This window comes from Podarcis raffonei, chromosome 2, assembly GCF_027172205.1.
Source record: "Podarcis raffonei isolate rPodRaf1 chromosome 2, rPodRaf1.pri, whole genome shotgun sequence".
NCBI classification, from domain to species: domain Eukaryota; kingdom Metazoa; phylum Chordata; class Lepidosauria; order Squamata; family Lacertidae; genus Podarcis; species Podarcis raffonei.
Window position 1 is genome coordinate 125088632 of NC_070603.1, and position 14119 is coordinate 125102750.

The 14119-nt window shown below is 44.4% G+C and overlaps 1 pseudogene; it reads right to left on the minus strand.

The window, feature by feature from the left end:
* Positions 1-5302: 5302 nt before the first annotated feature.
* On the minus strand, positions 5303-10156 carry LOC128408875 (vomeronasal type-2 receptor 26-like; annotated as a pseudogene).
* Positions 10157-14119: the final 3963 nt, after the last annotated feature.

Sequence of the window (14119 nt, forward strand, 5' to 3'; positions counted from 1 at the left end):
GGAAACGCCGTTTGCCTTCCTGACAGTAAGCGGTCCCTATTTATCTACTTGCACCTGGGGGTGCTTTCGAACTGCTAGGTTGGCAGGCGCTGGGACCGAGCAACAGGAGCGCACCCCGCCACGGGGATTCGAACCGCCGACCTTTCGATCGGCAAGCCCTAGGCGCTGAGGCTTTTACCCACAGTGCCACTCGCGTCCCTATGTATTTGTATATTTGACAATAATTCAGTTTTGAATCTATTTCATGTTCCTTGGACATAAATTCTCTTCAAACATATATAAGTTGTTACTTTACATTCTTGTTACCAATAAAGTGAAACAACCATATGGCATATTATTTCTTGATGCAGAGAAAGCTTTTGATCGTTTAGAATGGGGCTTTATATATCGTGTATTGGATTATATTGGGCTAGGCAGGGAATCTATCACATGGATCAAGTTCATATATTTTAATTCTAAAGTCTATATTTCAGAGAACAGGACAAAATCAGACTCATTCAGATTTTGCAGAGACTGTTCTTTATTCCCCTTGTTGTTTACACTCCCAATTAGACTGAACCCAAAGGGTGCTCATCAATGGTTCCTCTTCATCCTGGAGAAGAGTGACTAGTGGGGTGCCACAGGGTTCTGTCTTGGGCCCGGTCTTATTCAACATCTTTATCAACGACTTGGATGATGGACTCAAGGGCATCCTGATCAAATTTGCAGATGACACCAAACTGGGAGGGGTGGCTAACACCCCAGAGGGCAGGATCACATTTCAAAACGACCTTGACAGATTGGAGAACTGGGCCAAAACAAACAAGATGAATTTTAACAGGGAGAAATGTAAAGTATTGCACTTGGGCAAAAAAAATGAGAGGCACAAATACAAGATGGGTGACACCTGGCTTGAGAGCACTACATGTGAAAAGGATCTAGGAGTCTTGGTTGACCACAAACTTGACATGAGCCAACAGGGTGACGCGGCAGCTAAAAAAGCCAATGCAGTTCTGGGCTGCATCAATAGGAGTATAGCATCTAGATCAAGGGAAGTAATAGTGCCACTGTATTCTGCTCTGGTCAGACCTCACCTGGAGTACTGTGTCCAGTTTTGGGCACCACAGTTCAAGAAGGACACTGACAAACTGGAATGTGTCCAGAGGAGGGCAACCAACATGGTCAAAGGCCTGGAAACGATGCCTTATGAGGAACGGCTAAGGGAGCTGGGCAGGTTTAGCCTGGAGAAGAGGAGGTTAAGGGGTGATATGATAGCCATGTTCAAATATATAAAAGGATGTCATATAGAGGAGGGAGAAAGGTTGTTTTCTGCTGCTCCAGAGAAGCGGACACGGAGCAATGGATCCAAACTACAAGAAAGAAGATTCCACCTAAGCATTAGGAAGAACTTCCTGACAGTAAGAGCTGTTCGACTGTGGAATTTGCTGCCAAGGAGTGTGGTGGAGTCTCCTTCTTTGGAGGTCTTTAAGCAGAGGCTTGACAACCATATGTCAGGAGTGCTCTGATGGTGTTTCCTGCTTGGCAGGGGGTTGGACTTGATAGCCCTTGTGGTCTATTCCAACTCTATGATTCTATGATTCTATTCTATTCTAGCAGAGGCAATCAGATGTAATGATATAACCCACAGAGTTACAACTAGTAGAGAGAGAAAAAAAATTGATCTCTGCAATGACCATGTTGCATAATTTTTGGGGGAAACCTGAAAGAAACCCATGGAAATGTCGTGACTGCTTGATTAATTTAGCAGGATGTTGGGATATAAAATTAATATAAGAAAATCAAAAAGTAGGGTATTGAATGTTGACAGAAGACCAGACCAGATGGCAGTGCCACGTAGACCTCATTAAAGGAAGCCAGTTACTCTGTGTTATGTAGATGTTCATAAACAAGAGGGGTGGGCCATGTGCTGTGACCCTCCAAATATTGCGGGAAGACAACTCACATCAGCCCTAACCATTGGCTATGCTAGCTGCTAGGAGCTGTAATCAAACAAAATCTGGAGGGCACCATGTTGATGACCCCTGTTTGGACTGGTAAAGCCCCGTCCAAACCCAACTTTCCCTTTGCTAGCCATTTATCAGAAGTTTCCCAGAGTGGCTGAGGCAACCCAGTCAGGTGGGCGGGGTACAAATAATAAACTATGATTATTATTATATCATTGAGTCAGATGGAGGATGTTGCAAGGCGCTTGTGTATTCCCCCTATAATTACCAAAGTCATTGTCATTTATTCTTGTTCTTGCCAAAGCACAAAGGGCCCTTAACCTCCCACAAAGCTCATCATTGAGCCTAGCAATAGAAACATCACAATCAAGAGCAACAGTAAGTAGTTTTCATGTCTATGTGTCAAATACTCAGATGCCCCTGAGAGCCTGCCAATGTTTGAAGGGGAGGGGAATCTTTCAGTGATATTTTCCATCATGTACAGTGGTAGCTCGGATTAAGTACTTAATTCGTTCTGGAGGTCTGTTCTTAACCTGAAACTGTTCTTAACCTGAAGCACCACTTTAGCTAAGGGGCCTCCTGCTGCTGCTGTGCCGTCGCTGCACGATTTCTATTCTCATCCTGAAGCAAAGTTCTTAAGCCGATGTATTATTTCTGGGTTAGTGGAGTCTGTAACCTGAAGCATATGTAACCTGAAGCGTATGTAACCCGAGGTATCACTGTACTTTAGATCTGAAAGCCCAGCTGGACTCCAACTAGCTGAATGAGCCGCCCCAATAAAGTTCTGACTTTTAGGTCTCTACACACCAAAATAAACTTTGGACTACCCTGTTTAATATATATTTATGACTATCTGAATAATTTTGACACAACATTTTTTCTAATCAAATCCACGGTGTTTTTGTAACTTAAAAAAAAAAAAGGCATGTTGGGGACTCCCTGAACACTGAGGCAGCACCTAATCCAGGTAGGACCACATACAATGTGATAAAACAAAAGCATGTGCACAGATTATTCTGTCAACCTACAGCAGAAATTCCTAATATAAAGGTCACAGTTGTGGTTCGATGTGCTTGGATTGCATCCAAGTAGGAAATGGATTTTCACCTTGCAATGAGGATATGCCTTTTCTCCCTCATCACAAACCCAGAGGCCTATATCTGGGGATCAAATCATACATGACCTCAGTCCAGTGTGCTGGTGCTGACCTTTAAAGCCCTAAACGGCCTTGGCCCAGTATACCTGAAGGAGAGTCTCCACCTCCATCGTTCAGCCCGGACACTGAGGTCCAGCTCCAAGAACCTTCTGGCAGTTCCCTCCCTGTGGGAAGTGAGGTCACAGGGATCCAGGCAGAGGGCCTTCTGGGCGGTAGCACCCTCCCTGTGGAACACCCTCCCCTCAGATGTCAATAAATAAATAACTACACAACTTTTAGAAGACATTTGGGGGATGGGATTTCTGTCCCACATATTTACAGCCGTCTTCCCTGGACTTTCTGAGATCCTTTTGATTGCCTATGTGGAAGATTCAGCCTAGGGTCTTTGCTACAAAGATATTAAAGATGCTGTCTGCCATTCGAGTTACTTCTCAAAAAGTATTTCAGGGAAGCGAGAGGCACAGGAAAAGATTCCTGGAATAATAAAGAGCTTGGAGCATTTGAGGACAGATTGGTGCATTTTTGGTTTTTCAGTAGAGAAACCACTGAGCCTAGGGTCTGCCGATTGGAAGGTCGGCGGGTCGAATCCCCGTGACGAGGTGAGCTCCCGTTGTTCGGTCCCAGCTCCTGCCAACATAGCAGTTCGAAAGCACGCAGTACAAGTAGATAAATAGGTGCCGCTCTGGCGGGAAGGTAAATGGTTTTCCGTGCACTGTTCTGGTTTGCCAGAAATGGCTTAGTCATGCTGGCCACATGACCCAGAAGCTGTACGCTGGCTCCCTTGGCCAATAAAGCGAGATGAGCACCGCAACCACAGAGTTGTTTGCAACTGGACTTAACTGTCAGGGGTCCTTTACAACATCAGATCTGTTGAACTCCTTGAAGAAACACTACAACTCAGCACCGCCTGCTGAAAACGATGGACGATGCTTTGAATATAAACCAAAAGAAGGACAAACAATTTCACACTCTATATGACGTATGGAAGTTTGAAATAAGTAATTATTGTGCTGTGGAAAAAGAAGCAAAATAGAAAACCACAGGCCTTGGATCCCATCCAAATATGAATATTATTTATTTGTGTAGCTGATGCCGTTACAAGAAACAAAAACTTAAAACACAATAAAATGCATTACAAAGTTAAAATAATTATTGAAACCAGGAATTCTGCCAGGGTAGAGTTTGATTCCCTGAGGAATCTAACTTACGAACACCACAAACATTTCTCCTTAATATTGTCACTCTGATGGCAAAACAGATCATTTTCCAGAGGTGGAGGGAGATCTGATCCCTAATAAAAAAATTAACACAAATATATTTCACAGAATTGTGGAATGGATCCCATCCAGAAATGTTTTTTGTCCCAACAGGAAGCCATGGTTCTGGTCCAGATTCTGCTGTATGAAGTATTAATTAGTAAGTATTTTAGTAAGTATTTTACTTACTACTAAGAAGTAGCACACAGGTCCTCCTCCACCCAATCCTGGCCAATTTGGGGCATACCCCCCTGGATCTAGCCCTAAATTAAGTCCAATTAAATATATGGTTCAGAGGGTGACAGGAGAAGGAAATGCTCCATTTCACTCCCACACCTGAACAAGAGAGTTCAATTCTGCACGGGGCTGCTTCAAACTCTTTGCAGTGATACCTTGGTTCTCAAACTTAATCCATTCTGGAAGTCCATTCCAAAACCAAAGCGTTCCAAAACCAAGGCACGCTTTCCCATAGAAAGTAATGCAAAATGGATTAATTCCTTCCAGACTTTTAAAAACATCCCCTAAAACAGCAATTTAACATGAATTTTACTATCTAACAAGACCATTGATCCATAAAATGAAAGCAATAAACAATGTACTGCGGTCACACAATCAATCAATCAATCAATCAGTAGCTGAACTGGGTTCCACACAGTCGCAAAAACAAAACGGAGCTGTAAAAACAAAAACGCAAAATAAATAACAAAAACAGACAGACCTCAGCATAATGCTTAAAACGGAACTGTGGCACCCAAAACAGAAGTGTGGTACTCAAATCGGAAGCGTAAGACTCAAAATGGAGCACATTTAGCTTCCCAAAAAAGTTCGCAAACCGGAACACTTACTTCAGGTTTGTAGTGTTTGGGTTCCAAGTTGTTTGAGTACTAAGGCGTTTGAGAACCAAGGTACCGCTGTATTAGAGTTCCGCCTTATTACAGATCTGATGTTTAGTGTTTTGTCGTCAGATGCTCCTTCGTGTTCAGATCAGGCCTCAGTAAAATAATGTAGCACTTGGGCATGAAGATGCAGCCCAGGAGCCCAGCACTGGAGACCAAGATGGAGAAGACCTGAACGGCTACCATGTACTTCCCCTTGGTGCTCAGGTAGGTGGGCACAAAGGACACCCAAACACTGCAGAAGACCAGCATGCTGAAGGTGATCAGCTTGGCTTCATTGAAGGCCCCAGGCAGCTTCCTGGCTAGGAAAGCCACTGTGAAGCAGATGGCCGCCAAGAAGCCCATGTAGCCGAGAGCAGCGTAAAACATGGCAACAGACCCTTCGTTGCATTGGACAATGATCTCTCCAAGTTGGGAGCTCATGTCAAATTCTGGGAATGGAGGAGAGATCCCTAGCCAGATGGTACAGATGAGACCTTGGACACTGGAGCAGGAAATGACAATGGAGTTGGCCAGACTCTTTCCCAGCCATCTCCTCACCCTGTTCCCAGGCTTGGTGGCCAGGAAAGCCAGCACCACAGTGGTGGTTTTTGCCAAGACAGAAGAGACAGCAACTGAGAAGATGATGCTGAAGGTTGTCTGTCGGAGAAGGCAAGTCATTTTCCTTGGCCGTCCAATGAAGAGGAAGGAGGACAAAAAGCAGAGCAGCAGGGAGATGAGGAGGATGTAAGGAGAGGTCCCGGTTGTTGGCTTTGACTATTGGAGTTTCTAGGAATTTAATGAAGATTGCCAACACAAAGCCTGCAGCTAATGACAAGAAGAGGGCAAGGGAAGCCAAGAGGATCCCCCAATTCTCTTCGTAGTCTAGGAAGTTGATAATCTTGGGAAGACATTGATCTTGGTCCTTGTTTGGATGCTGATCTTCTGGACATTTGGTGCAGTGTGTTGCATCTGAGAATGAGAAAAAGAGTGGCTTTAGTATTCCTTGCATCCATAACCACGTAGCTTCTAATACTTTTTGGGGGGAGGGGGGTGCTGATGTTCTGGAGTTCAGGAAATAACAATGTTTTATCTGTGCACTTACTTAGTTTTATCTGTGTACTTATTTAGTTTTATCTGTGTACTTATTTAATTTTCACTGTTGCACCCCTCCTTTCCTCCAAGGACATAGAGTTATAACACAGGATTTTTCTCACTTTTCATCACCGTGGAATGTAGGTAAAGCTGAGAGGCAATGACCTCCCTCCAGAGGTGTGTCTACTGTCTTCATTCTCCCACTCTCTTTGCCTGGTTGAAGACACATTTCTGTACCTTCACCTTTGGCAGTTAAGGTGTTTTGTTTTGTGGGAGATGATTACAAACTCTGAAGGGGACTCAGCTACAGTGGGTTTTTTGTTGTTGTTTTTTTAAAAAAGCATTTAAAATGCGTTATAACACTGTGACACGAGATGACACTGTAGAGTGATTTCCCATTATGATGTTTACAACACATTTTCCTGAAACTTTTTTGGTATGTCTAGATTCAGCCCAAGATCCTTGTTAAGAAATTGCTCTCAGATCTCAACAGAAAATGTATCTGAGTGAATCATCACCCTCTTTCTATTCCCCCAAGAAATGGCCTCTCCCTTGGAGTCACCCACCTTCCTGGGTGGAGATGGTCCCTTCCGCACACGGAGAACAAACATAGCAGCAAACCGGCTCCCCTTCTTGGATCACCTTGAAATATCCAGGGTGACAGCTTTCGGTGCATCTGGAGTAAGGCACAGTCTAAGCACAAAGACAGGAAGGCGCATCAAGGGGACAATTTCTCTCTATGGAATTGGTTGATAGAGTCTGGGATGGGCCCAACAGCATCTCATGGACCACTAGCCCTGCCAGGACTTCTGGCACATTCCTGAAAAACCTCTTTGGTGTGTTTCCTTGCCTGTTTCAACATTCATTGTTCCTTGTTTCTATGCCTATATATGGTGTCACTGTGAAACCCAAATTTCCAGATTTCAAAATGGAATGTGGATATTCCATGTCCACTTCATGAATATGGGGCTCACAGTATGAGGGGGACACTCTTGTATGTCAGCTCCCACCCCTGCAGTGGGCAAAGGACTGCAGTCCAAGTCCTGTGTGAATTATTCCACAACTTAATACATACCAACAGATGCCATATAGAAAAAGTTTTCCCCACCTGGTTAAACTTCTGGGGCCACAAAATAGCATCTGGGTTGATAGTGAACTTTGTGTCAATGGATGTCTCTCTCTCGATACGCCCAACTTTCACTCTGGCACGAGACTTGTTTGGAAACACCACCCAGTTCACAAGGTCATAGTTGCCTGGCAGCTCCCCGTTCTCATCCAAATGCATTCCACCCATGGAGGTATTAGAAAACTTGGTTGCTCTTAAGAAGGGGTGAAGCTGGAATGAAGGTTGCTGAGAGTCACAGGCAGGCAGAGTGTTTTTATAATGTGAATGGTGCCACAGACTCCCTGGGTGGGTTACATGGACCCCCAGTGGGAACCACTGACCTAGATGATGATGATGATATTTGTACCCACCCATTTGATTGGGTTGCCCTGGACACTCTGGGCATTAATGACAAGCTGGCCAGAGCTCTTAGAGCTCTTTGGGACAAGAGCGGTGAATGCAGAATCAATGCTTATGCCAGGGATAGGCAAACTCAGCCCTCCAGATGTTTCGGGACTACAACTCCCATCATCCCTAGCTAACAGGACCAGTGGTCAGGGATGATGGGAATTAAGTAACAAAACATCTGGAGGGCCGACTTTGTCTATGCCTGGCTTATGCTAATGGACATATGGGGTGATTTGTTACTGAATTTTTAGCAGCAATTTGAGAGCCAGTCATTCCATCGCAGTGTACATCTTAGTGGAAACAACATATTGGAGAAGAACCGAAACCGTGCCAATTGTGCCAATTGCTGCTTTGTTACACACCTGGTGCTAATTTCTGCACATGGACACAAAGTTAGAAAGTTCCTATTATTTAATATCTTTGTTTCAATAAGCATTTTTAGTACGTGGAAAAGGTATGGCTATTCTTTTTTTCTTCTGTTTTATCCTATACACAGTTGGTATTGTTTTGAAGCACTTTTAGTAATTGCGTTCTGTTGATATATTATAAACCAACCAGTGTACACACACACACAGAGAGAGAGAGAGAACAAAGGGCAGTATATAAACATTAAAATAGAAAAAGCAAAATGAGTGTACAGCATCGTGGGGAAGACCTGTGTGACCAGAAGGCTTGTGTCCCTGCTCTGTCAATGTTGCAGCTGCTCACTGAAGGCCAGTAGAGACAGAGGAGGAGATGAGGACACACCAATATCAGTTAATCATAGAATCATAGAATCATAGAGTTGGAAGAGACCACAAGGGCCATTGAGTCCAACCCCCTGCCAAGCAGGAAACACCATCAGAGCACTCCTGACATATGGTTGTCAAGCCTCTGCTTAAAGACCTCCAAAGAAGGAGACTCCACCACACTCCTTGGCAGCAAACTCCACAGTTGAACAGCTCTTGCTGTCAGGAAGTTCTTCCTAATGCTTAGGTGGAATCTTCTTTCTTGTAGTTTGGATCCATTGCTCCGTGTCTGCTTCTCTGGAGCAGCAGAAAACAACCTTTCTCCCTCCTCTATGTGACATCCTTTTATATATTTGAACATGGCTATCATATCACCCCTTAACCTCCTTTTCTCCAGGCTAAACATGCCCAGCTCCCTTAGCCGTTCCTCATAAGGCATCGTTTCCAGGCCTTTGACCATTTTGGTTGCCCTCCTCTGGACACGTTCCAGTTTGTCAGTGTCCTTCTTGAACTGTGGTGCCCAGAACTGGACACAGTACTCACAGTTAAGATGACTGGGTTCCTCTCAGAGCACTAAGGAGTAACCATAGGAAAGTGGGATGGTCTTCTTATGAAATCCCCATGGTGGGCAGAAATATTTATCTGTACAAGAACCTCATCAATTGGATTTGCCTCAGGAAAGGACAAATTCTTGTCCTGCTACTAGATCTTATTTCACAGTTGGAAGGATGGATTGAAGTTTGCAAAAAGGCGAAAGGAAATACCTGCCATGGCTGTAGACTTTGACACCCCAAACTGTCTGTCCCACTCATCCTCGGCATCCGTTTTGATCTCGATGAACATGCAGCATGTAAAGTGTGCGCCACGGCCTGGACATGGAAGTAAGTGCTGTAGCTGTCTTGGGACAGGGATCTCTCCAGCTCCTCCTGGGGCAGAGTCTCCAGCTTCTCCTTCTCGGTGCATTTTGTCCGACCTTTCACAGACAAGGTATGCTTTGAATATAAGCAATAAAATGCTTTTCTCCAAAACCAATAAAGAAGATATGAAGATGGTGCATAGTAATCACGTTTGGTCAGTTTTTTGGTGTTCATTACAAAGGAGAAGGAACCATGGATGTTCTCAAAATCCTTTGGAGCTGAATGCAAATTCATGTTGATGTCCTGAAAATCTGTTGTGATCCAAACTCTTGCCCCAGCTCCTCCCATGATTATATTTTGTAGTGCCATGACTGGTGCCCATCCCGTGTAAGTGTTCTCGTAGTAAAGAAATACATTGACTTGCCTCCATATGATAAATGGCACCTTTGGCCCGAGTGATCGATATGGATTGCTTTCTGCTAGCCTATGTGTGAAGGCAACACAGATTCCACGGAGGATCATCAGAGCTGACAGGGCACCCACAAACCTTTCTCCATTCTCATTGTCCGAAGCATAGAGGCCAACCCACGTCCATCCGAAATGCAGGAGCAACTTGACAATCCCCTGGGACTGAGTATCTTCTTTGGGGAGCATCCGGTAGACAAAAGGGAACTGGGATTTATCATCCATAGCCTGAGCATTAAAGCCATAACTGATCTAGTGAGGGAAGGGAGAGATTAGTTTTGGTCTCAGGATGCAGAACTTGACTCCCCTGAATAAAAAGTTGGATTTTATTCTGTCCTTCATACCTGTGGGATTTTGTAGATGCCTGACATGGTCGAAATCTGTTTTGAGATTACAGAATTGGCCCCTTCAAGAACACCCAGCAGGTTATTATTCGCTTTTCCACAGGTATAGTTTGGGATGTTGCTTTCCCCACCTGAAAGCAGATCTAGCATGACGTCAGAAGTCATCCTTGCATCGAAAAAGTTCTCATAGAGGTTGTAGCCCAGGGTGACGTTGGGTAAGATCCTGGGGTCCCTGTTGATCTCTTGGATGGTGAACAGGAAAGACAAAATGTGCCAGTAGTGTCTAGCTGACTGCAATAAACTGCAATAAACAGATTAATAAAACAATTTGAAACTGCTCTTCACCATTTAATGAAAAGAATTGTGATTTGATCACCAAAGAACAGCTTGTATGTTTGTCGTGAGAAGAGACATATCCTTGTTTCAAGGTGAAAATCCATTTCCTGCTTCAGAATTCTCATTCTCTCTCTCTCTCTCTCTCTCTGTGTGTGTGTGTGTGTGTGTGTGTGTAAAGAAACATAAGAGACACCAGAATACAGTTACTTACTCATCAAACCTAGTTAATGGGGGCTGAGAAAAGACATATGGAAGTTGATCGAAAAATTGTTTTGGAGAGATGACCCCACTTACGAGGAAGTCTCCAGGGCGGAAGAAATTCTGCGCTCCCTTTTCTTCCCTGATCAGATTCAGGGGGCATTTTGCCTTGGGGTTTCCAAAGACTCCCCGAGGCATCAATAGGACCAGTAGAAGTAGCAGCAGGGATACCATTCTGGCTGTAGCTCCTGCACCTCTCCTGTGAGTTTATGCAAGGGGAATCTCACGCAAGACCAAAGCTGCAGTGTCATCACCCATGGAGCTAGTGGTCACTGGTGACTTCAGAGCTTTTAAAGATCACACACACATCTCCCCCACTTAACACCTGCTCTAAATCTTGACTCACTCTGTCTCCGACAGAGATATTATTCCCCCAGGAACGATGCAATGAGTAACCTCATGTTGGCCTTGATTCTGATGCCTCGGCAACATCAATAAATCTCTCTTGGGCTTCAGCTATAGAAAATCACCATTATTTCTGTAATTACAATAGGGAGAAAGCTCATCTCTGTGACATCCTTGAGGTTTGAGGGGAAGGGACAGAGCTGGAGAAAAATATGTTTGTGAGGGATAGCAGATGCAACTTTCCGTCTGACATCAGCCATGTGTTTGTGTGTGTGTGAGAGTTTGGCCTGAACTTTTGTGACAATAGGATTTGAAGAGCCCTACAAATGGGTCAGTCCATACAGCCAGTGGACAAATGGCCTGTGGCCATCCAACCTTTTCTTTAAAACCTCAAATAAAGGAGAGTCTGCAGTAGAGAATCATACCATATAGGGTTTCGACTTACTGAGCATGCTCAGAAGAATGTGGTTGGTAACTGGAGGTGAAATCTGATCCTGCAATAAAATTTTAGCAGACCATGAGGAAGCTCCTTTGCTTAAACTGGTAGTCAGTACACATGCTTTCCACTGTGGTAACTTTAGAGCAATCACATGGGTTAGTTCCTTATAAGGAAAATAGAGTGAGGGAAACCCAGTATTTGGATTGGATAGAAAATTTAAACTTAATGTAATTTGTGGAATGTGGTTTTTCAATGTATAAAATGGTATGGAATGCATTAGAACGGGGCCAGAGAATTTGGGAAGAAATCTCTCCTGGTCATTTCTGTACAGAAATAAAATAAAATAAAAGTTGGAATCTTATTTTTCATAACTTGAAGGAGATGCTCCGTGTCATTCCCTCACCTGAACAAGAGAGTTCATTCCTGCAAGATGTTGCGTCGACCTCTTTATTAGAGTTCAGCTCTGATAAAGATCAGATGCCATCTTTAGTGTTTTGTCGTCTTTGGCTCCTTCATATTCAGATCAGGCCTTAGAATAATAATATAGCACTTGGGCATGAAGATGTCCAAGTTTGTCATCAGCCAGGTGTTTGAGTTTGGCCTGAACTTTGCGGACAAGAGCGTTAGAAAAGCCCTACACCTGGATCAGTCCAAATGACCAGTGGAGGCTTGTCCAGTAGCACAACTGGGGCGCTGCCACACCAACCTCAGCCTCCTCCACCCGCCACCTGCCTATCTTCTTGGTTACAGCCAGCCTTATTTACAAGGGATGGGGGACGTTATTTAAATGGCCCTTTAAGGATACCGTGCGTATGCAGTCTGGCACACACAATACCCTCTTGCAGTGCTTTCCCACAAGCCTTCCAAACTGTTTGGCTGGCTGAGTGGATTCTCTCCCTTCCCATCAGGGTAAAGTTCAGTGCTCTTTTTCTAGAAAAAGAGGTGCCGGAACTCACCACGAACGCATCACTCTTTCTCTTATAATAGCAATGGCACCCACTCTGTTCCGGCAAGCTCCAGCTGGAAAAAAAGCCCCATTTAAGTTTCCTGCCTTGATGGCTTATGCTGTATCTGTTGCAGAGTCTGTCAGCTGCTGGAAATGGTGTTAATCAAAAGTTTGGGAGATTGACTAGTCTGTGGTGAATAACCCTCTACATTTGACACAGTCTTTCTTCCTCGTTTTTCAGACCTGAAATGTTGGGTGTTTAGGCCAAGGAGTGGTGCCATGCATTTGGATGCTTCTGTGGAGAAAAGGTTAAACTTTTCTCCTCAGAACAAGCAGGGATATATGAACCGTCTGGGCAGAGACATGGGAGTCTCCCGCTCTTTTTTCCTGAGGGTGCTGAAAGGTCATGCCCAAAAGGTCTCTCTGTGGAGAAATGCTGCCCTCTTTCCACGCAAGGGTTGTTCCTTTTTCTAGGGGGCCACATTAAAATAATTGAATAAATACAAATTACCTCAGGAGTTTTGTCATGTGAGGATTCAAAGTGTTTTTGTGTTTTGTTCCTGAGCCAAAGCCCCATAACAGGCTTTTGTGGAAGCTCCAACTAGCTTTCCTAAACAGTGACAGTTTGAAACTAAATTTATAATCAGATTACCTCACAAGTCAACAAGGAGTATAGAGGGTTTGCCTAAAATGTTCCCAAACTCCCTCCGCCACTCTGGACCAATTGAAAGGGGCTAAGGGGGTCTCGAAGCTACCAGCATGAGTTTGACCAAACTGCGGGAGGCAGAGGAAGACAGGAGTGCCTGGCGTGCTCTGGTCCAGGGGGTCACGAAGAGGCGGACACGACTAAACGACTAAACAACAAGAGGTCTTGGCAAACCACTTAATGGCTTTTCTGGAAGCTGTTAAACAACTGGAATGCACTCTGCTAGATAATGATTTTCACTTGTTAATACTGTTATGAATTCAGTGAGGTTGGGCTGAATGACTGGGCTCCCTTCTAATAGCCAGGCTAGCTTCCTGGTGAGGTGATAGCAAGGGCAAGGTGCCATTAAGAGAAACAAAGGATGGGGTTCTGTGTGAGAGGCCAAATGGGTGGCAAAGTAGTAAGCCAGGAAGCGAGAGAGTCAGAGCTGTGAACCTCTCTATGGCAGGCTCAGGTTGTACATGTGTGTAAATAAACCATGTATCACAAAGACACCAGTCTCCACTATACCTCATTCATTTCTTTGAAGCATTCTGAGGGAATGGGCGGCAGTGAAGAAATTAATGGAGCATAGGTACAGGTACATGTATGTGTAGACAAGCGAGGCTTGTAAAGTTGATTTGATTCCTCCCTTGTTCCCAATGTCGATCTTCAATCACCCCTTCTTCCCTGGTGTGTGCCTTTGTGTATCATTTTATGGTTTGCTTCAGGTGCCAAAATGTAATGACCCAGTCCTACTCCCAGTGCTAAATATCAAATGCCATGCTTAGTTGTTGTCAGATGCTCCTTCATGTTCAGCTCAGGCCTGAGTACAATAATGTAGCACTTGGGCATGAAGATGCAGCCCAGAAGCCCAG